Here is a 22062-nt window from a genome sequence, read left to right as displayed (position 1 = left end):
GGGCAGGTGTTGTCCTGGTCCTTGGGCCTCCCCCAAGGCAGCTCTGGCTCCAGCACACCCACCCACCCCAGCACTGGGCATGCCGCACTCCTTGACCTGGAGCCCCGGGGGCTCTACTCTCCTGGTCAGGAGTTCAGGATGGGAGGAATGCACACCTCCCAGAAATGGCTCCACACTCCCCCAGTCTATGCCCTGGGAATCACCATTCCTCTGCCGGCATTCTGGTTTCACCCCCAATTCACTCCCCTATCAGATCTTCCAGGTCCACAGCCCTAACGGGGGACAGCAGACCCCAGGGTCCTTCCAGCACCATGTTTCCAAAATACTTCGAATCCGAGCCAAGAAAGACATCCAACCTGGCAGCAGAGAAGTAGGAGACTGGTCACTCGGGTTAGTGTGCCTTGGTGCCAGAGGGACGGTCTCCTCCATCTGTAGGGACACAGAAGTTGGATCCCGCATAGAACAAAAGGAAGACCTGGCAGTGGCAGCCAGGGAGGCAAGGCGGTCAGCGTAGATGGCAGCTATGACGGTGACCAGCAGGCTGGGTCCCAGTGATAATTAGAGGCGGCCCGGCGGGCAGCAGCTGAGGCCTCATCCCCGAGAGCCATTTCAATTGCAGAGTCGGCGCAGAAGGGCCTATTGGCCTGATAGTCATCTCTGCCTGGCCATTTGATCACAGGCAAATAATAGCCCCAGCCGCACTGTGTTTGGCTGCAGTGAGGACAATGACCCACCGTGAAAGGAGTTAAAAAGATTCTGGGGAAGGGAGAGGCAGGCCCACACGGTGGCAATTCAAGATCTTTTGGACGCTGTTAGCTCCTTCTTTAATTAAGCTCCTCTTCTTCAGCTCATCCTGCAGAAATGCACCTGCCTCCCATCTGCCATCCAAAACGGGGAGCGGGAGAGTGACTTCACACTGTTACTTTCAGAGTTTTGCTGTGGCCCACGGTGATTTTTTTCAAGGGAGGCAGCCACAGACTCGTTCGCTCTTTCTCTTTCTTTCTTGCTCTGGATGATTCTATGAAAACCACATTAGAAAGTGTGTGGGCCAAGCCATCCCGTTCATCAAAGGGAGAAGGTCATAAATAGTATTCATTCCGAGAATATCAGGGGCACTATGGGCGTTTGGGGAGGGGGGGCATGAGCACCAGGGTCCCCTTAATTTACGTGATCTCCATTTCATCCCCCAAACTGCATCTGTGCCTGACAACTGGGACACAAAACAGTTTCCTCTACCAGAAGATCCTTACTTTCTGCAGCAGTGTGTAATACACAATCGGGGCCCATGGCATGGGATTGTGTCATTTTCTGAACAACCCAGTTTTGTTTGGTGGCAAGTGTGGGGGGGCTGTACCTATTTTAGGCTGCTTGGTGCTTACTCCATTCTGCAAATCGTTCCCATTCACATGGGCCCGCGATGGGTATGAGCCTGAGCCCTGTCCGACCTGCCTGCCCTCCTGGAAACCTTTCCTTGCCAGAGCTGTGTGAGCCTGGCTCCAGTGCCTGCACACGCTCGTGCATTTTCAGGGAGAGACCTTGAATGTGCTCCTCCCACACTCAGGCCTGCCGTCCCCAAAACCAAGGGAGGCTGGTGCAAACCCAGCCCAGCCCCGGATGCCACCCCGCCCCTCCCCGCCATGCCTGCCGCAGCTCAAAGGGACAAACCGCTCTGGCGGTCGGTTGCTGAGGACCGGCCTTTCTCGCCTGCAGTGCCCTGCGGAGAATTGCTGCCCCGAGTTATGGAATAGGGATGCTGAGGTCCTCATGGATTTGGGCAGTATACAAAGAAAGTGCAAGTCAGAGATCCCCATCGGGCTGTCTGGCTTGAAAAATTCACTGCGCCCCGAGAAGCTATAAATGGAGCAGCGGGAAGTGGTTCTCCATCTACCTGGGAAACGGCCCCCTGATGGGCTCACCCATTAGACACCTGCTCCTTCGGGCCGGTCCTCTGGGCACGCCCCCTGCGCCCGGCCCCGCCCCCCGCGCCCGGCCCCGCCCCCCGCGTCCGGCCCCGCCCCCCGCGCCTGGCCCCGCCCCGGCCCCGCCCCTGAGCCCGGCTCGTGCCCGTGCCCGGCCCCGCCCCCGCGCCCGGCCCCGCCCCCTCACGCGTGCCCTGGCCACACCTCCTGTGCCTGCGTCCTCACGTCATCACGTCCTCCCTGACGTCACCTTGGCTCTGCTCCCGCAGCTCCCGCAGCGCGCTGGGCCTGGCAGCCGACACGCGCGTCCTTATCACATGCTTTTAATCGCTGAGCTAAAAGGTGGCGCGGCCCAGACTGATTCCCGCCGCTAAGGACCGTCGGAGGGGCAGGTGCACGCCGCTTTGGGAGCCGCAGCCTCTGCAGAGCGAGCTGGGATTGGACGGGGGTATTCGGGAAAGTGCAGGCTGGGGAGCTTGGTGGTGTTTAGCGTCTCGAAGGGACGGCGAGCCCTGTCGTCACGAGGGTGACAATGGTGGGGAGACTACGGGCGCCCCCCTCGGGGACAAGGCAGGTGCCACCGTCTCGCAGGGCGGCCTGATTTGGAGGGGGAGAGACGGGGACGCGCCAGACGCGGGGGCCGCAGGGTCTCCAGATGTCCCTCCGGCCTCCTCCGGTCGCCGTCCAGCCCTGCCCCGTCTGTCCACTTGCTGGCTTGTCTTCCGCCGTCCCTTCTCCTCGCCCTCACCTAGTGCTGTACCTCCTCCCTCACACCCGTACTGACACCCAGGGACTTTATTTCCAACTCTACAATCATGACCCTGAAACCTTCGTACCTCGCTCACACGCCTCTGTTGGACCCTGGCCCGGCAGCTGGAGAGCGGGCAGGGGGCTCGGCCTGCGCGGCGGGGCGCCTCCACCTCCACGGCCCCAACCAACGAAGCCTCCGCATCCTCTGCTCCTGAGCATGGGCTCCGCAGCCCGCTGCTTCCCTGTGCCCCCCACCTTTATTTGGCAGCACCCTCCTAATGAGCCCAGCTAGAAACCTGGCCCCGTGGCTACCCGCACCCCTTGGGTTCGTTGGGCGCTCTCCCTGTCCTGACGGCCGCTGTTGCTCGGGTTGAGGACTGACTGCATCATTCCTGCCACGTGAATGCAAAACAACCTCCTGGGCTTCCTACCTCTGGGTTGCTCCTCGCCCTCCAGTCTGACTTCCGTCTGCCTCCAAAATGATTTTTCGTAAACGAAGCTTGTGTTTTCCAGGCTCCTCCTATGTGCAGGTTCTTGCTCACCCAGGCCCTCTTTTAGGACCTGCACCCCGTGCCCGAGAGACAGTGCTCAGGCTTTGCAAGTCGGAATGCCTTTCCTCTCTGCTTGGTAAAATACACTTCAAAGACTTCTTTTAATATCTGTGCTATGGGGGATCCCCGGATAGCCCAGCAGTTTAGTGCCTGCCTTTGGCCCGGGGCATGGTCCTGGAGTACCAGGATCGAGTCCCACATCGAGCTCCCTGAATGGAGCCTGCTTCTCTCTCTGCCTCTCTCTCTCTTTCTCTCTGTGTGTGTCTCTTATGAATAAATAGATAAAATCTTAAAAAAAAAAAAAAAAAAACCTCTATGCTATGGTCTATGTGGTATGTGCCGTGCGGTATACGTCACACGGTGTGCTATATAGTCTGCACTACGTGGCATACGTTACGCTATGTGGCAGGTGCCTTACGCTGTATGCAATACGGAATATGAAATTGGAGCTTGTGAATCAGAGTAAAAGGCTCATTGCAAGTCATCACTTCTGTGTCCAACTCTGGATGCTCTGACTTTTCCCAGGTGCAGCAGAGTGTGGCTCAAGGGGCATGGGGTGGGTGCTGAACCCTGGGATTCGACTGAGCGACCGAAGCCGCAAACGAGATGCCGGTGGCCGTGGGGGATGGTTTGGGGAGCCTCCGTGTGACTGGGATATAGCCCCCGTCCAGACCCTTCCTCTTGCCAGGGAGATGGCATGCTCAGGGTCGCCGTCATCGAGAGCAGCCTGTGTGCTGCTTATTAGCTGTAATGCTACACTTAGTATTATTACTTTGTTCTTTTCAAAGCACTTCTTCATTTTCTTTTGGGGGCAGTGGACCTTATCCCCATCACATGAGTGAGGAGACAGAGATTCGGTGGGGAGGGCTTCTTCGAGGCAGCACGTAAATCCCTCGTTCCCCTGTGTGTCCCCTCTTCCTGCCTCTCCTCCTTGATGCTCCTTCCTCTGGTGCTCCTTGCTCCTGTCCCATTCTCTGGCTGCTCTGAGGCCTTTCCTTTTGCCTCGTCCACACTATCCCTCCTCTGAAGAGCACCAGGTGCCAGGTGGTGAGGATGGACAAGCCAACAGAGGTGGGCGGGCTGGCAGGAGGGACCCCACCCCAGGAGCTCCTCTGGGCGTTAGCGACTTGTTCACCTACGTGCACAGGACCAGCCTCACCCCAACTCATCATGTCTCCTATGGAATGCTGATTTTAGGTGTGCTTTCTGCATCTTGACCAAAATACTGGGTAAGGGGAGGCAGGAAGAAGGGGAAGGAGAGAGAGGGGGGAGGGGTGGGAGAGAGGGAGGAGAGAGACGGGGAGGAGTGGAGTGGGGAGAGGGAGAGAGAGAGTGGGGAAGGGGAGAGGAGATGGGAGGAAGGTGTGTCAGGCTGCCCAGTCACCCTGCAGAAGCTGCAGCCTCAGGGGAGGGAAGGGGAGGCAGGGGAGGGAGACCAGGGCAGGGCGGGTGAGGGGCAGGTGGAGGGACGTTGGGCAGACCCATGCCACACAGCTCTTTGCTCAGCTGTGAGCCCTGCTTCATCGTGCCTTTTCTTCAGTATCCCCTCCTCAGACGAACCTCCTGCACTTTCTCACATCATACAGCCCCACCCTCCTCATTCCTTGTTTTATGAAACTTCTCTGGTCTTGAAGCACTCTCTGCCACCGTGTGCCTGTTGACATGGTCATTCCAGGCTCTCCCACGTGAACGCCGTGTCTGCCGCTACCTCCCAGGGCCCGGGCGCGGACTCTGGTGATGTTGATGCAGTCACGCAGTGGGCAGAGCTCCCATCCGGGGGTGCTGTGCGGGGTGTGTGCAGTAGAGCCCTGAGCACAGTGCCTCAGGCCCCAGCACCGGGGAGGCCGCGGCGGTCTGGCGAGCATCCCACCTGGATCCCCCTGAAGGGCGGCGGCCACGTGAAGGTCAGAAAGGACAAGAAATACAGGGAAAGCCCAGAGTGGACCAGGTCCAGTGAGGAGTAGCTGTGCGCTCTCAAGGCCGTGGGAATCTGGGCTGGCATCCGTGGGGCTTCAATTCTTCTGTTACATCACAAGCACCATTATAATTAGAAATATAATTATGTGGAAAGGAATCCCCTGGGGTTCCTAAACAACCTTCTTCTTCTTCACCAAATAAAGACATGCATTTTGCATTAATATTAAGGAATAAATAATAAATTATAAACAGACCAGAAATTGTAACACAGTGGTGTGATGTCTGTAGATTTTTACGGTCTCTGGAGTCTGCCCCTCTAGAAAGAATACATTCTTTCTGGTGGTTAAAAATATTCACAATCCTTTGTTAATCCAGTTCACTGTGCCCATATAGGAGGAACGTTGGAACAGAAAGTGTATTTAGAATTCTATGGGCCCCATTCTTCCAGTGCATTTCAATTAGAGACACCATTTGTCTTGTGTGTTTTATCTCCTGGAACATTCTCCCGTGTGCTGTTGGAAGATAACACCATTTTCAGGTCTCTCAAGTTGCTGGGTTTTACTCTGCGTCTGCTAACACCCGTAGGTGTATGTAATCTCACTGTAGCAGGATGTTGTCATGTCTTGTTGACTAATTAGCCCCTCACTCCAAATCTCAGCAGCTAAGAGTTCAAGTGTTAAATGGGGGGACAGTGAATCCAAATGGGAGGGGACAGGGACAGCGTTCAGGAACAGGCTGGGAACTCTGTGGCTGTATTTTCCCCTCGGTCATGCCAGGTGCTGCCTGGTTACAGACCCTAATGGGCTCCACCCTGAGCCACAGACATTGTCCAAATACAAGATTAGCAACTAGAGCCTGTGTGATAAAGGACAGCAAAGTCTTTTAGGTTGGTGCTCCAGGAGGGGAGTCCAGGATGCTGTAACATAACATAACATAACATAACATAACATAACATAACATAACATAACATAACATAGATGTCTTTGTTTATTCACACAGGAAATGTTGATCAACTACAATGTGCCACATTCTGGGAAGATCACTGGGGCCATGACGATTCATGAGACAGTCTTCTTGCCCTGAAAATACACAATCTGGAGGCAGAGAAAAAGACAAGTAGACAATTATAGGATGCAATGGTGAGGACTGGGAGAGAGGCCTTCTCAGGAGCCCTGAGGACTGAGGAGGGTTGGAGTCAGGGAGAATGACCTTGAGCTGTGTGAAGGTCAGCTGGAAGACTGAAGAGTATTGAAGTAGGACATTCTAGACGATCATAGAGAGCCCCACGGTCCATGGGGCAAGCATGGGCTTCCATCGAAGGATGTGAGAAACTATTGGAAAGATTCCAGCTGGGAAGCTCCAAGCAGAACCTTGAGGTTGAATTCATACCTTGATGGCTGTGTTCAAGGAGGGACTCAATGGGGGAGAAAAGTGAGATCCAACAAATTGAGGGAACTCTTCCAAAGGAGAAGAGACAATGAAGGTCTGTGATGGTCGATTCTACAGTTATTTAAGGATCACATTAGTGGGCTCAGCTGCAGTGAGGAGGGTTTGGAGTCTTGCTGGGATACCTTGAGCTGATGCTGCTGTTGAACCAGGGAATGTAGAGAAAAGACAGTGTTTGGAGCTGATGCTATGATTTCAATGTGGGTCAATTTTAGATGAGGTACGAGTGCCTGGAGCTCCAGCCCTGGGCTGGGATGTAGGCACCGAAGTCAGAAACTTTCCAGAGCACTCACAAACCAGGTGGTCAAACCATGAGAATAAAAGGAGCAAGAAGATAACTGGAAAACCCTAGGAATCATAAATTTAAATCATAAAATTAATGAAATAGGAAGAAAGAGATCAGGGAGGCAGACTGGGATGGGAGCAAGTGGTCAGAAAGGGCAGAGGAGATGCAAACAAGAGAAATGTCACGAAAGCTAGCAAGAGAGATTGCCAAGGAGAGAAGTCATTGAAAGTGTCCATCAGACAGGGAGGACCCCATCACTGGGCTTGCAAACCTGAAGTCTCTGGGGAACTTTGGGTGAGTAATGTCTATGGATTCAAGAGTAGATTGAAGGGCGCCCAGGTAGCTCAGTTGGTTATGCTTTCGCCTCTTGATTTTCACTCAGGTCATGATCTTGGGGTTGTGGGATTGAGCCCCCCATTGGGCTCCATGCTCAGCAGAGTCTGCTTGAGATTCTCTCCCTCTCTCTCTGCCTCTCCCCGTGCTTGGGTGCTCCCTTCCTCTCTCCCTCTCTCTCTCTCTCCCTCTTTCTCTCCAAATCAATCAATCTAAAAAAAAAAAAAAAAGAGTAGATCAAAATCTAAACACAGAGGGTAAAATGGAGGTAAAGGGGAGCCTGGAGTTAATCTGGCTCATTTGTAGATGGAGAGACAGAGGTCCAATGAATTTGTTTACCCAACAACACCTGTAGACCAGAAAATCAGGTTTCTGTGTGGGATTAGAGGAAATATGCATAGAGAGAAAGAAGCAGGGTCCTGTGGGGGGTCTTGAATCTCAGTCTAGAAATACAGGAATGCAACACAGAGCCACGGAAGGTTCTCGGGCTGAGTGCTGCCATGTTCACAAGAACATTTTGAGAAGATCAATCTGACATAAGTGAATGGAAGGAAGACAAAGGATGGGGAAGCCGGATGTGGGCATTGGGCTGTCCCACACTCTGGTGATGAGTCGGGAGGGAGGACCAGGTAGGGATCATGAGGATGGTGTTCATGACTGATCGGAGAGGAAACGAAATAGAGAAGAAGCCTAGCTACGTGCTCTGCCTTCTTGGCTTGGACGAAGAGAGATTCATTGGAAGAAATGGGAAGATCTAGAAGGAGTATTGCCTCTTGGCATATAAACTGCCTTTAAACAAATGATGATTCTGATTTCTTAGCAAAGAATCCATTTTAGATGGTTCCAGAAGAAGACTGCTATCCACATGTCGCCTGATATATCCCTTTAAATTTGTGTGTACTCACTTTTCAGTGAACACGGCTGTGCCTTCACTGTAGTCCCTCGGGAAGCCCGGATCCCGTTCTCACTGCTATTCCCCACGTGCACGCACCCCGGCCGTGGAGCACAACCTCCGGGGGTCTCACCCCCTGTCAGGACCAACAGAGAGCAGCACTGAGGTCTCCTAATCCTAACATTTCATTACTTTTACCAGAGAGATGAGAGCTCGCTCATTAGCACACTATGAAATATTACCCTAAATAAGTAAAATTAAATTATCCTTGCCACAATAGATGAACCTTGTACATGCCACGATTCGCTGTTAATTCTTTTAATTACATATATATTTTTTTTCTTACTTGCTGATTTGTAAAATTCACTAACTCACAATGGGCTTCCCCATCCTTAGAGAGATGGGTCTGCTTCTGCTCTAAAACACAAGGTTTGCACACCCTGCTTCCCATGGCTTCTGGCACACTCTACCTGGGGCACCACGGGGGCTGACTGATGGGCTCTTTTTCTCTCTTCAAGCCTGTAGCAAGCTACCTATTAATTTCTCCTTTTGAAATTGGTGACTAGGTGATGAGTATTCTCTGGGAAGATGGAAAAAATACCATTTTGCTCTGAAACTAGGAATTCTGGCCCAGTCTAGAATGACTGTAACATTGCCTTACCTTTCGTGCTGCGGTGTGTATGTGTGTGTGTGTGTGTGTGTGTGTGTGTCCTTAGGAATGCAAATAGCAGACGGTGGACGGTGGAGCCGTCTTGACCGACCACCCACCTGGAGGGACACAACGGCCGTCCTGGCCTCGGGGTGCTCTGGGAAGGAGTCAAGGCCAGACTGTGCAACCGAGTGCCCTAGAGGGTGTGCTGCATTCTGTGAGCATTTTGTAAGCATCGCCTGAAGGATCCTCACGGCATCCCCATGACACAGGCATTGTGAGTTCCCCTTAAGGAGCCGGAACCGCAGAGCCGTTGGATGGACTTCCCAAGTCCATGTCCCTAGCAAAGGACAGGATGTGAACCCGTATTTGTACGTGCTCCCGAATCCTCCGTGGATCTCATCAGACTGGCCTGGACTGTAGGTTATTATTGAGAAACAAGTGTGCTCAGCAGCCCCAGAAGTAGGATGTGAGAAGAGAGCCATCGAGGAGAAGGCGGGGAGCAGGTTATCAGCGGCGGCATTGGAGAAAAGCTTGCACAGTTAGCTCATTCCTAACTTTAACCTTTTTCTTTCTTTTCTTTTTTTTAAGCAGGAGTTGACTGAAGAATATTGAGAAAGCACGACGACCATAGAAATGTCTTTCAATACTGCGTTTGTGTATTTTGTCTGTTAATATTTTCTTGCAGGCACCGGCGGCCTTCGAGACTGTGGCTGTCACCACGGGGCCCTCCCCGCCACCCTGCGCTGGCCTTCAGGCTCGCTTCTGAGGGAGAGCACGCAGGACGCCTCCTGGCTTCCTCCCGGGCCGGGCTCCCTCTCTCCCTGGGGTGTGTGGCCGGGGAGCCCTGACCTGCCTACAGGGTGTTGGCTGCCCGATGCTCCCTGGCTGGAGGTGCACCTGCAGGTGGAGAAGCCTGAGGAGCTCAGCGAGGGCCCAGCACCGGCCACCAGCTCTGGAGCAGGTGCGGCTCCCAGCCTTCCGAGGGAAGCAGAGAGGCTGGCCTCATGGGGACGCACCTGGAGGCCAGCTGGGGATGGGACAAATGAATGTTGATCTCGCCTTAAGCCACTAAGTTTGGGTGGATGGGGACATTCATAGTCACTGGTGATCACATTCTGTCCGAGATCTTTATTCAGTGGATGTTTTATCCAGAAGAAAGTCTCTTTCAGATCAATCTCTTTGGCTTAATTATGAGAATAAGGGGAAGCAATTTATGCAGAGACAACTTTTAAACATCTAATGTGATCATGAAGCAGACCTGATTGATAGAGGCTTCACTGTGCCCAACTCAGAAGCGTAGGCTTCGCGGAGATGTTCTTACGTTTTCCTGAGGAACGATTTGGGGGCACCGAGCCTGTTGTTAACCCTCTGGTTAACCAACAGTCTTTAAAAAAAAATCATACCTAGCATACCCCTGATATTCAGGAAGGAATTTTGATTTTATTTTCCCCAGTCCCTCCTCATCATCCCAGGGCACACTATTATCTCCCCAAAAGATAGAAGGCAGATACGTTTTCGAAGTGCTTATACACCTGATGACAACATCAGGCAGTTTGGCTGAGCATGGTTCTCACATCTGCGGCTTTCTCCACCGAAACCCCAGAGCTGCACGTGCAACTCTTCAGCACCTGTTGCAGGGGCGCGTTCTCAGATCAGCCTCCACCTGCTGGTCTCCGGGGAGCTCTGCTCTGAACGGAGGGATGGGTGCTCGTAAGACTTTGCTTCACTCTTCCTTCTAATTAAAAGATTGTCAGAACCTGCCTAGATGTGGAGCTGATAAGAATTTTAAAGGCTCCTCTTTGTATATATATTCAGGTCTTCCCAAAATCCCAGATGTCGTAATGACACACAACATCCCTCACAGCTCCCCGCCTTCCTTGCCCAGGACCTCTGGGTGCATTTTGCCCTTTCTGAGAACACTTCTACCATCAGTTTCCCTCCTTCTTGACCTTCAGGACTCTGCCCCTCATTCAGAGATGCCGCTTTGACCATGTGATCCCGAAAGTTTCCCCCAGTGTGTCTTTTATGCTTCATTTAACCCGCTTCATTTTTTAAAAGCATTTATCGTTATCTGAAAATATTCTATCTCCCTCCAGGTTGGCTTATTTATTATGGCCTTTCTTCTTTTGCTAGAACGAAAGCTCCTCGAGAACAGGACGCTTCCGCGTTATCCACTGAGTTGTTCCCCACAGCCTGACACGTGCCTGGAACACAGAGATTGCCCCATAAATATTTATCAAAGAACGAGTGAAGAAATGAGTGATGAATAATCAAGTTCCTTCACAGAAACTACTAACATTTTTTGACTGTGTTTTTTTTTTTTTTTTTTTTTTTTTATCCCTGATGACCACATCTACCCCGCCTCTCGGGTTTGGCTCTGGATGCTTTTCCTCCCTGTTGCAGATCCCGCCTGCACTCCCTCCCTTCGCAGCACACCTGCCACAGTCAGCCTTCCATGTGCGTTTGAAATCTCTCCTGCTACATGGTGAAAGTTTTCCTTCCATCCTTCTCCACCCTCTTTCCTTTATTTACCCTGGGGCAGCAAATGACCCCTGGTGGGGGGACGTCACACTGCCAGGCTTAGGAAGTAGCACCCGGGAAGACAGGTGCCCTGCTTTCTGAAGGTTACCGGTCTGGGATTTCCTTACAGGGGACAATCTGGGACACGTTTCCAGCAGGCATCCCTCAAAGGCATGAGGACAGTTCCAGGTCTGTTCCGCGGCAGTTGTCCCCTATGTACCCTGGGTTCCTAACTGTGGCTTACACTATGCAATTAGCTCAGCGGTTGCAGCCAGGGCTCTGATTCCGGAGGCTACCAGCCAGACACATGCTTTGACGTAAGTTCATATTCATTTATCTTCAGTAAAACGATATTGTACACCTATATCTGTGTCATAGATCAGTGTTGGAAAAAAATTTAAAATGGGTTCCTTCTTGTTCTGTCTTCCAATAGGTAACACATTTCAAAATTGAGGCATAACTTACGTGGAGTACCAGGCCACGCCTTAGAAACTCAGAGACCTGACTCTGGGATCGATAGGTGGGCTTAGCAGACGGGTTCAAGGTCCTCAAATCCGTATCCGGTGGTGAGATAACACGTTTTGGTCACTTTGCATTTGAATCAGAACTTACCACTTTTATTTAGTACAGAGAAGCTGTGAGCTACTCTCCGTCTGCTTTTTCAATGTATCCCAGGGAACTGGGCTTGATGCTTTGCCAGGGGGTGGGCATTTGGCCTTGACCTTGGTATCCACGTCGAAAGCCTTTAGCTGTCCTCCAGAGGAGCCCGCTTCCCACTCTTGCCTGGGGGAGAGGGTCGGGAGGGGCCAGAGACAGGCAGACACCAGTGAAGGGAGACAAGGCAAAGAAGAACTGACCCCGGCCACCCCCGCCTCCAGTGCCAGTATGTGTGAGGCGCTACTGCGCATTTCCAACATGGGACCTCTTTTTGTTCGTTTGGTCAATAATCAGCACATAGAAATTCAGCAGATACTCCACACCATTTCTTTCTGTCGTTTTGGATGGAATTTCCCTTGTATTTGTAATACTTTGAAAATTACTTAATCTCTCATTAAATCGCTGGAGTGTGCCTTTTTAAATGATGTTTGCATAGGCCATTAATCAGAATGAATAAAAGAGAAGCCCTACGATCTAGGACGTTGCTTTTAGAATTGATGCCTACGCGGCGCCTTACCCTGAATTTACTCAGAGTCCCGGAAGGACTTACATAGGCACGAACCCTTGAGGATTGCTTATGCTGAGTTTTAGTTTAAAGAACTCCATAACTAGAGTCGGTTAAAAAAAATGGCAAAAGCAGGATGTCCCTCAACACCTTTGCACTCTGATTTAGTCTCAAGGCTAACTCATATATTCATCTACCTGCTTATATAATGTTTATATATTTATACCTGGTGCATAATGTTAGGCTCCCATCTGTTGCGGTGTGGGAGAGTTTTCGGGCAGAGCAAGAGTCACCATAAATAAAGTTTATAAATATTTACCATTCTGATTAATGCTGCTGACCAGAAGTATATGCTAAGGTGGGCTGGTGCAGAAAGGCCTCCCCTTCCTCGCCCCCTCTGTTTGTAAGGCAAATTTCGGTGTCACGTACCTGAACCGGACTTGGTCACTAAGCTGCCATTTGCCCCACTGGGGCCACCAGGAAGGGCGCTAACACCTGAGCAGTCAAATTTACCTGGTGTTAGCAGGGTGTTTTTTGTTTTGTTTTGTTTTTCCCTTTTTTCCTTGACAAAGTGACCATTTTTTATAAGACGACTCATTCAGCTAGCTGGTCATTTCTGCACCCTAGCTTCTATTTGTGTGGTCTTTGGAGAGAGCACACTCATGTGTCTTAGAATCTAAACGCAGAATCGCAAAATTCGACATTGAGCACAACCTGGAGCCTCGGCTGTTTCCTCTGGCCCCGCTCTGTGGCCTGGAGGACTGTCTCTTCCTCCAGGTGTGTTAGTGTTCTCGGGCGGCTGTAACAAAGCACCACAGCCCTGTTCCTCGAACAACAGAAATACATTCTCTCACAGGTCTGGAGGCTGGAAGCCCGAGATCAAGGGGTTGGTAAGGTTGGATCCTTCTCGGGGTGTGAGGGACAATCTCTTCCAGCCCTTCTACCCTGGATTCCGATGGCTTGTTGGTGATCTCTGGTGTTGCTTGGTATTTAGATGCATCATCCTAACTGCCTTCATCTTCATGTGGTGTCCTCGTGTGCACATCTGTGTCCATGTTTCACTTTTTAAATAAGAATTAGAGTGCCACTCTATGACGTCATTTTAACTAATTACATCTGCTACAACCCTATCTTCAGATAAGTCCCCACACCCAGATACTGGGCGTTAGGAAGTCAACATGTGAATTTTTAGGGAGATTCAATTCAACCCGTAACACCGTCTACTGCCAAAAGCAGCACGTGTGCTCACAATGGTGGGGAAGGTACTACTACCAACAGCCCACATTAAAACCATTACCACCACTGTTGAGGATGTCCACCAATGCCTGTGCCAAAGCTGCCATGTTGGGCATTGCCTCCAAAGGTGGCGTTCTTTGTACATCAAACCACTGGCGCAATGCTATCAGATCTCAGGCATTCAGCCATCCCAAGAGGCTATAGTGAAGCACCTTCCACTTGTGCTTACATGTTAACGCATCCATCTTGCCAAGGAGTCAGGCATGACCCACGGGTCTGGAGTAGGAATAATCACGAAGGCATCCTTTGCCCTTATATCCCCCATTCCTGCTTTATGTGGAGAGAACACATAGAAGGAAAAGGCACACATGGTGTTGGGCCATCAGAGGTCCTTGGAAATTTGGTTAAATTCCTCTCCTTCTTGCCCAAAGTCTTCTATACTCTGAAGCAATAGCACTATAGTATGTAGAGAGTGGTGGCCTCACACTTCATCTAGGACCGCTGTGCTCCTTGCAACCTTCTCCTTGATCCATCACAGCCCATTATCCAAACGATCCAATTCTGTGGGTTCATCCTTTTCTTCCTTTAGAGGAGTTCACTTCTAGTAACTTTCCTGCAAAGAATTGTACCATCTTGTGGGTGTAGACAGACGTGCCCATGTTATATCATAAGGTCACTTTCAAGCCCAAAGTTTATTTTTCATTCCACAGATATTTTTGGCAGATGATGCCAAACAATCAAGTGACTTCCCATCAGTGTTCAATAACAATATGTAGTGTTCACCTGTTATAACATAAACTCATCGTATTTGATAATTAATAGAATATGCCCCAGCATGGTGCCTTGCACACAATGGTTATAAAATGTTTGCCAAATAAAGGAAAAGATATATGATAAGATGTACGATATATTACAACCTTATCTCCATTCTGCAGCCGAGGACATGGAAGCTCAGAGAGACAAAAGAGCTCTCCCTAGATCACTCAGCAAGGAAATGCCATCTCTGAGAGGTAGGCCATGTCTGACCCTGAGAGAAACTGCTCTTTTCTACATTACTTTACTATCCAAGGTCATAGCAGGGATGTTTTTAAACCATAGCCTTTTTGTTTTCTTTCCTGGAATCACAAAGCTTGTGGTGTTTTATAAAAATGGAATGAAGTGAGGAAGTGACCACATTGAATAATAAGTCATATTTATATTTTAAGGAAAAGTACCAAAAATGTTACAGTTCTACTTAAAGCTACTGAATTGTCTGCCATCTGAGAACCAGCTGTATGTATAGCAGTGGATTTGGCTCTGGACGCTGTGTGTTAAGAAGATGTGATCAAATTTAAAGTGATTCCGTGGAGGGTGACATGGATATAGTAAGAGTAGTGAGTTCCCTGCCAGTGAATGTGGTCAAGGCCTGGCTGGTTGGTTGTGCAGACAGCTACATAGTACCTAACTCATCATAAATGTCCAATATCCCAGGGGGTGGATGGATGAATGAATGGAGCATCTAATAGGTCACCAGAATTCATTGCCTTTAAAGTATCTCTAAACCCTGGGACTCCATTAGTCTATGCTGCTCTGGTGCCATATCTAGCCCTGTACAAAAACACTCTGATTCTTCCTACAGTTTGCGCGCTATGTGAAATATTCGGCTGCTCGCTATGCCATAGATCCATATTCTGACATTCTGAGAGAGGAAATTCTCTCTGAATGCTCAATGCCGATAAGTGTATTGGCTGTCTGGCATGCCATCATTCATGCCATCTGTTCGGGTGGCATCATGCCTAATTGCAAGGTGGCCTGACAGTTTTAAGGGGCCCTGCATGCCAATCACATCTGAGCCTAGCTAGCTAACCTGCAGAACTCGGAACGTAACAAGCTGAGAAAAGTTACCCTGCTGGTCAATCACAATTTCAAATGAAAAGATCATGCTTCATTAAAAATTGCCATCTTTTTTGACCATGGTAGGTGTCCTTCAGGTAGCCCCTCCTGAGTTCATTCTCCCGTCTGTGACCGCTGCCGTGGGATCTCATGCCGTGGAGAGATCACGGACAAAGACCACGTCTTGTCCAGCCAGAGCCACCGAAGCCTTACAAATGTTCAGAGTGTCTTAAACTCTCATGCTTGGAAACAAATGCTCTGGGCTGCTAGAATTTTACAGCATTGTCTTCCTATAATAAGCAAACATCTGTTACCCTAAAATTCAGTTTATCTTTTGGAAAAGATGCAGTAGGAGGCTGGATACGAGTGAATTTGCTTACCTCCTGGAATTGTTATGGAAAAGACCCAACATAAGCATTAAAATATGTAGATTGTTCAACTGCATTCTTGACACTGGAAATCTGGGAATGTGTGTTTAGGTTTAGAGCTGCTGGTTAGAGAGAGAGAGTAGGCTCAGAGATGTTAAAAGACTTATTCAAGATCAAATAGGTAGTTAATGCAGAGCTGGGATCATAACGCTTGACATATTCTCATTTCTCCCCAAACACAGCTGCTATAATGGTAATTGCTATTCTAGTGAAATGGCAATCAGGGTTTTCAAGAAGTCTGGATTGACCATGTTTTTCTTGTTAGTTCACTGTCCCTTTATTGACCTTTCCTTTTTTTTTCTCCCTTTGCATAATCAACCCAACTAGTCATGCACTTAAACATATTTCTTCAATATAATGAGTGCATAAAATTTTTGAAGATTTGAAGTTCATTGTCTTTGAGACATTTAATGTGGCCACCCCATTTCTTATTTTCATGAAGTAATGTCTATTGTGAGCCCTGCTCCCCCTGTGTCTGCAGCAGACAGATGCTCTTGCGTCCCTGCATGTTCCATAACCTAGTACTGGATGCATTGCGGGAGCGCCATAGGTAGGTGTGGAAGGCAAAAAGGCGGCATACCGTCAATGAATGTAGATATGAATGGTGTTGGCTCTTAAGACAGAGTCCAAACTTTTGAAAGCAGTATCCCTCACATATCATTTCTACCCCAGCAGCCACTATTCGAGTAAGTTTGCACGGGCTAAACTTGACAGACATAAGAAACTGTGTGTTGCGATCCTCAAACCCACCTAGCTGGCCTTTTCCCTACCCCTGAATGGGCAGCAATCACAGCCTTCTGGATCATGCTCAGGCATTACAATAAACTCATTTTCGGTTATTAAAACTCCAGGCTGGTCTAGGGCAGCATTTGTATCTCACATCCTAGCCCATGGTTCAGGTCTGCTCGGGCTCTGCAGCCTTCACTGGGGAAGCAAGGCGCCATGTGCTCTTACTTGTTCACCTCACATTACACCATCTACACCCTCATTACCTTTGCTTTCTTTTTTTTATTTTTATTTTTATTTATTTATGATAGTCAGGGAGAGAGAGAGAGAGAGAGGCAGAGACATAGGCAGAGGGAGAAGCAGGCTCCATGCACCGGGAGCCCAACGTGAGATTTGATCCCAGGTCTCCAGGATCGCGCCCTGGGCCAAAGACAGGCGCCAAACCACTGCGCCACCCAGGGATCCCAAAACAACTTTATTATTATTTTTTTAATTTATTTATGATAGGCACACAGTGAGAGAGAGAGGCAGAGACATAGGCAGAGGGGTAAGCTGGCTCCATGCACCGGGAGCCTGACATGGGATTCGATCCTGGGTCTTCAAGATCGCGCCCTGGGCCAAAGGCAGGCGCTAAACTGCTGCGCCACCCAGGGATCCCTACCTTTGCTTTCTGTAAAGGGGGATACAAGGGCAAGGTCCTATGTGCCTAGGGACCTCTGTACAGATTCCTAACTGCTGGCTTGGTCACATTGGGCCACTGTGGGTTTACAGGAGATATAATTGGCTTTCTGTCTTCCTCTCCTCTTAGCCCCATATATCAGACAATACATTGTTTCTTGGTATAGATGATCACCCACCTTTGGCCCAGCTGATTTCCTGAGGGTCTCCTCTTGCTAATAGGAAACACCAGCCATTCTTACTCTTGAGAATCTATGTATGTCCTTGCCTCCCAATGGTAAATATAGACTTCTCCCAAGAGAAATGCAGGTATCTACCCACGGAAGTACATCTGCCTAGAATCAAACTGTGGATCTTTCCAATGTTAGTGCATTCACCTCTGGTGCAAATGCAGACACACGCCTATAGTAATGCAGACCCTCCCAGCAGAAGTATAGACAGCTAACCAGTAGAGCCACATTGACTCCAAAAGTGATGCAGGCACTGCCCCCACCCCGGCATGAAATCCTGGCACCTCCTGTCAGCCCAGCCTATTCTGCTTTGGGAGAAGACAGGTGTCCCCCTGAGTTTGTTCTCAACTGTGTAGGCAGCTTGGTTATTTCCAAACTGGGCTGGGGAACAGGTTAGCCTTCAGGTTTTTCTCTTGGCAGACATCCCCACTTGCTTTCTGTGGTTCTGAGAAAGGACTTCCTCACTCCCACTGATAAGATGGTGATTCTGGGGGAAATGACCCTGATTTCCTTTCTCTCTCCAGCTCTGACCAGTTTCCAGGCTCCGGTTTTAAGTCCAAAGACAGGCAATAGATGGAGTGTCTCAGAAGAAGGTTGATGACCTCTTAGCAATCATCCTTAGTGAAGGATGAGTCTGGCTGCCATTTTTCAAAAATGAGGGATTGTCACCTTACTTCTCAGTTTAATGGCTTTGACAAGACTCTAAAAATGGGAATAATATTGAATATTTGTTACATTTATTTACATCAAATCTTGATCTGAAAATATTCTGAGGTGGTTCTTTATCAAAAAAATGTACAACTTTTCATGCATGGTACACAGTTGGATAACCTTGTGAAATACATAATTCATGTGTTTAGGATTCTCCATGACCAAACGATCCAACGTGCCTTTGGTTATACACGACTTCTGTAGACAAAAGATGTGCAATGATAAAAATTTGTAAAGTTCCTCTGGAAAAAAAATGCAGCATTATCTTGTTGAGATGTATGGGAAAAGAGTGAGTCATGTTCTCAAGGGGTAGCAGAGACCTATCGTCCTACAGAAAGAAAAAAATGAAGTCAGTACAGTAGAAGACCTTGTGGGTCTCTCTAACATTCAGCTCCCATAAGTAGCAATGTCATTTTGATAGCTTCCGTTTTCTGATCTGCAAAGAATGGGAATTAAATGTTTCTCAAAGAGTTATTTGAGGGTTTGGGCAATGTGTCTTAAATACAATCTCCCGACGGGTGCATAGGAACATTTTTTTAATCTTTGGAAAAGTTATTTATTGAAATCAGATTTTTATCTAAAGAACACACATTTTAAACAATAGACGTTTCTTAACATTTAACTCCTGAAAACCCGGGTACATGTCATGTCCCCATTTTAGGTGGCTGTGAAAACTGGACTCCAAGACATTTTTGCTAAATAAGTAAGAGCCTTTCTTTAAAGACAAACCATAGCATCATACTCTTCATCTTACATCACAACTGGTGAATACAATCCCTCCGCAAAGCTAAAATGTTCCGCGATTGCTGTCTGGGTCAATTACCATCATTTGGCCAGTCCCTCTACTTCTTGCAGGGAGGCCTTGTCAATAAGCCAATCCCTCCCAGGCTTCATGTGGCTGCAATTAAGCTTCACCCCTCCCCTCGGGTTTTCAGAATCTGGGCATATTGTGGATAAATCCACACCATCTGAAAAGGTGGGGAGGAGAAAGAAAAGCACAGGACCAGCATTCCATGAAACCTGCTTGTCTTTCTGCAGACTTCTTACCTCAGTGATGACTTTTATTATGTTCTATTGATTTTGATGTGATTTCCTATTTTTAAGCAGAATGGTTTGAAGCAGTAACAGCAGTAAAGCCATGGCTCTGCCAGCCATCTCTGTCTTTCTCACCCACACACATGTTCTCTCCATCACATACACACAAACACACATAATTTCTGTGAGTGTTGAGTTTCCAAATATAGAAAATAAGACTGCGATTTCTGGAACAATCATAGGACCATCCCTAAAAGCTTTAGAATTTAGCACCGTTCCTAGAATGCACATGAGAAGGGATGCCACGCACACGGACCTCCATGTTGTCCAGAGTCCCCTGCCACTGAGGACATGCAAGGTGCACCCATTATGCCTGACAGTCATCCTGAAAGTACTTTTTTTTTGTGCTCTGTGCTAGGCCACTTGGTACTCAAGGGAATCCACAGAATAATCCTGAGGAGCATGACAGGCAGGTCAGCATAAGGCCAGGGAGATTTAAAGCCAGGGAGCATGGTAAGCAGACTTACAGAACTCCCACTTAGATTGTAACCCACTGGTGCACACACCCAGTATAACTGTGAATGTGATGAATATCATTCCCGTGGTGAAGGTAGGTTACATAGCACAGGTGCCTCTAGAAAAGGAAGATGACTCTGGGCAGCACTGATCTAATTCAGATGAGCACATAAAGAGACAGCTTCCATCCCAAATGAAGAGATTTGAAGCATGAGCTAGGATTTTACCCAAGGAAGATCATCCATTGCTGGCTTTGAGATGTAGGGGGTCACGTGGTGAGAAATGTGGAGACCCTCATGGATAGCAAGCCCAGAAACAGAGTCTGTAGCCCTATTCCTCTCCAAGAAACTGGATTCTGCTAAGGGCAAGAGTGAGCTGGGAAGAGTGTGCCGAGATCCAGAAGAAAGCCCAGGCACCAACGCTTTGATTTCACCTTGTATGTGATTTGCTAGCAGAAAACTCAGTCATGTCACGTCTGGACTCAGAGCAGAGAGCTAATAAATGAGGGGGACTTTTCTATACCAACTTTATTGAGATACGAATTACACACCATAAAATCTCTTCTTTTAAAGTTTACAATTTAGTGATTTTTTTCCCTTATATTCACAGAGCTGTTCACTATCTAATTTCAGAACATTTTTATCATCCCGAAAAGAAAGGTCATCCCGTTAGCAATCAACCCCCACTCCCCTTCCTGACCTCTTGGCACCCACTCATCCACCTTCTGTCTCACAGATTTGGCCTATTCTTGACATTTCATGTAAATGACATCATACAACATGTGCCCATCTGTGTCTGATTCCTTTCACTGAGCTTGTTTTTGAGGCTCATCCATGTTGTAGTGTGTGTGAGTACTCCATTCCTTTTTATAGTTGAATAAATGTCCACTGTACGGATAGATCACATTTTATTTATGCATTCATTGGTTGTTGAACATTTGGGTTGTTTCTCTTTTTTGCCTATTAACAATAATATAGCTGGAACATTTGTGTCCAGGTTTTTGTGTGGACGTATATTTTCAGTCCTCTTGAGTGCGCATCTAGGGGGTGGAATACTGAGTGATATGGTAAGTCTATGCTTAACATTTTGAGGACCTGCCAACTTGTTTTCCCAAGTGACTGTACCATTTTGCTTCCCACTAGCAACGATCAAGGGTTCCAATTTTTCCACAGGCTCACCAACATTTGTGATTGTCTGTTACCTTCCTCATGGGATTATTGGCCATTTGTACGTCTTCTTTGAAAATATGTCTATTCAAATTATTTTCCCATTAAAAAAATTGGATTGTCTTTTTATTGTTGAGTTGTAAGAATTCTTTATAGATTCTGGATATGAGTCTCATATCACATAAATGATCGATAAACACTTTTCTCCAGTCTGTGAATGGTCTTTTTACCTTTTGATACACAGAAGTTTTAAATTTTGATTAGGTCAAACTATATTTTATTTTGTCACTCATGCTTTTGGGGTTCAATCTAGGAGACTGCCACCTCCACCAGGGTCACAAAGTTTTATTCCTATTTCCTTCTAAGACTTCTACAGTTTTAGCTCTTAGGGTTCAATGGATCGTTAATTTTGAGTTAATTGTTGTATCTTATGTGAAATCGGGGTCTGACTTCATCTTTTATGTGTGGGTATTTAGTTTTCCAGCATCATTTGTGTAAATGATTATTCTTTCTTCATTGAGTTTGCCTGATACCTCGTCAAAAATCCATTGATTGTAAATTCAAGTTTACAACTGGGTTCTCATCTTATTCTGCTGACCTTTTAAGTGCATCCTTATACCAGTACCACATTGCCTTAAGCTTTTGGGAAGTGTAAGTCCTTCAAATTTGTTCTTTATCAAGGCTGTCTGGCTATCCTGGATCCCCTGCATCTCTGTAGTAATCTTAGGAATCTTTCAGAATAGTTGTTTTGCTATAGAAAGTCTTCCCAGGAACTGGCAGGATGTGAGGATCCACATTGCTCCCTTTCGCCAAGAAGCTGTTAGCGCTGGAATATTCAGTCTGGTATCTTAATGTCAATCATTTTATATCATCTCCTTACTTCCTTAAGAGGACAGTGGGCTGCCTGGAAATATCTGGCTTGGGATAAGCACCCAGATTGTAACTGAGAAGGGAAAGAAAGACCGAGGGCTGGAGGTATGGAACAAGATAGAACTATAGGCCTGAGTGAAGCCACAGGCAGGAAGGTATGGAGGCC

At 48.2% G+C, this 22062-nt stretch overlaps 1 long non-coding RNA gene across 2 annotated transcripts in view; it reads left to right on the top strand.

The window, feature by feature from the left end:
- Positions 1 to 21149, top strand: part of LOC140601806 (uncharacterized) — a 56374-nt gene extending 35225 nt beyond the window's left edge. The window contains exons 2-6 of one of the 2 annotated variants that reach the window (XR_012004909.1): positions 6137 to 6620; positions 9432 to 9707; positions 10880 to 11203; positions 11397 to 11583; positions 11700 to 21149. This is a non-coding gene — a long non-coding RNA (uncharacterized lncRNA). Of the gene's footprint in view, positions 1 to 6136; positions 6621 to 9431; positions 9708 to 10879; positions 11584 to 11699 lie in introns of both variants that reach the window. The other variant, XR_012004908.1, reaches the window with a different exon arrangement.
- Positions 21150 to 22062: the final 913 nt, after the last annotated feature.

The sequence above is a fragment of the Canis lupus genome, chromosome 12, assembly GCF_048164855.1.
Source record: "Canis lupus baileyi chromosome 12, mCanLup2.hap1, whole genome shotgun sequence".
NCBI lineage: Eukaryota > Metazoa > Chordata > Mammalia > Carnivora > Canidae > Canis > Canis lupus.
The sequence above is the reverse complement of the archived record's forward strand: the minus strand, read 5'-3'. Positions and strand labels throughout refer to the sequence as shown.